This window comes from Montipora foliosa, chromosome 6 (assembly GCF_036669935.1).
Source record: "Montipora foliosa isolate CH-2021 chromosome 6, ASM3666993v2, whole genome shotgun sequence".
Taxonomy (NCBI): Eukaryota; Metazoa; Cnidaria; class Anthozoa; order Scleractinia; family Acroporidae; genus Montipora; species Montipora foliosa.
Genome location: NC_090874.1, coordinates 27,761,397 through 27,763,431, shown reverse-complemented (window position 1 = coordinate 27,763,431; position 2,035 = coordinate 27,761,397).

The window sequence follows — 2,035 nt, the reverse complement described above, 5'->3', positions numbered from 1 at the left end:
CACTCGTTTACTGATTAAGCCTCAGCGCTCGTTGCAGTGATTAGGCCTTAGAACTCTCGTAAAATTTTAGCTCTTCATTTTGCGGTTCGGTCAACTACACTTTTCACGAGATAATGTGAAGAATAAAGCACTCGTTTACTGATTAAGCCTCAGCGCTCGTTGCAGTGATTGGGCCTAAGAACTCTCGTAAAATTTTAGCTCTTCATTTTGCGGTTCGGTCAACTAAACTTTTCAGGAGATAATGTGAAGAATAAAGCACTCGTTTACTGATTAAGCCTAAGCGTTCGTTGCAGTGATTAGGCCTAAGAACTCTCGTAAAATTTTAGCTTTCATTTTGCGGTTCGGTCAACTACACTTTTCAGGAGATAATGTGAAGAATAAAGCACTCGTTTACTGATTAAGCCTAAGCGTTCGTTGCAGTGATTAGGCCTAAAAACTCTCGTAAAATTTTAGCTCTCATTTTGCGGTTCGATCAACTACACTTTTCAGGAGATAATGTGAAGAATAAAGCACTCGTTTACTGATTAAGCCTAAGCGTTCGTTGCAGTGATTAGGCCTAAGAACTCTCGTAAAATTTTAGCTCTCATTTTGCGGTTCGATCATCTACACTTTTCAGGAGATCAAGTGAAGAATAAAGCACTCGTTTACTGATTAAGCCTAAGCGCTCGTTGCAGTGATTAGGCCTAAGAACTCTCGTTAAATTTTAGCTCTTCATCTTGCGGTTCGGTCAACTACACTTTTCAGGAGATAATGTGAAGAATAAAGCACTCGTTTACTGATTAAGCCTAAGCGTTCGTTGCAGTGATTAGGCCTAAGAACTCTCGTAAAATTTTAGCTCTTCATTTTGCGGTTCGGTCAACTACACTTTTCAGGAGATAATGTGAAGAATAAAGCACTCGTTTACTGATTAAGCCTAAGCGTTCGTTGCAGTGATTAGGCCTAAGAACTCTCGTAAAATTTTAGCTTTCATTTTGCGGTTCGGTCAACTACACTTTTCAGGAGATAATGTGAAGAATAAAGCACTCGTTTACTGATTAAGCCTAAGCGCTCGTTGCAGTGATTAGGCCTGAGCGCTATTTTAAAATTTTAGCTTTCATTTTGCGGTTCGGTCAACTACACTTCTCACGAGATAATGTGAAGAATAAAGCACTCGTTTACTGATTAAGCGTAAGCGTTCGTTGCAGTGATTAGGCCTAAAAACTCTCGTAAAATTTTAGCTTTCATTTTGCGGTTCGGTCAACTACACTTTTCAGGAGATAATGTGAAGAATAAAGCACTCGTTTACTGATTAAGCCTAAGCGTTCGTTGCAGTGATTAGGCCTAAGAACTCTCGTAAAATTTTAGCTTTCATTTTGCGGTTCGGTCAACTACACTTTTCACGAGATAATGTGAAGAATAAAGCACTCGTTTACTGATTAAGGCTAAGCGCTCGTTGCAGTGATTAGGCCTGAGCGCTATTTTAAAATTTTAGCTTTCATTTTGCGGTTCGGTCAACTACACTTCTCACGAGATAATGTGAAGAATAAAGCACTCGTTTACTGATTAAGCGTAAGCGTTCGTTGCAGTGATTAGGCCTAAAAACTCTCGTAAAATTTTAGCTTTCATTTAGCGGTTCGGTCAACTACACTTTTCAGGAGATCAAGTGAAGAATAAAGCACTCGTTTACTGATTAAGCCTAAGCGCTCGTTGCAGTGATTAGGCCTAAGAACTCTCGTTAAATTTTTGCTCTTCATCTTGCGGTTCGGTGAACTACACTTTTCAGGAGATAATGTGAAGAATAAAGCACTCGTTTACTGATTAAGCCTAAGCGTTCGTTGCAGTGATTAGGCCTAAAAACTCTCGTAAAATTTTAGCTCTCATTTTGCGGTTCGATCATCTACACTTTTCAGGAGATCATGTGAAGAATAAAGCACTCGTTTACTGATTAAGCCTAAGCGCTCGTTGCAGTGATTAGGCCTAAGAACTCTCGTAAAATTTTAGCTTTTTATTTTGCGGTTTGGTCAACTACACTTTTCAGGAGATAATGTGAAGAATA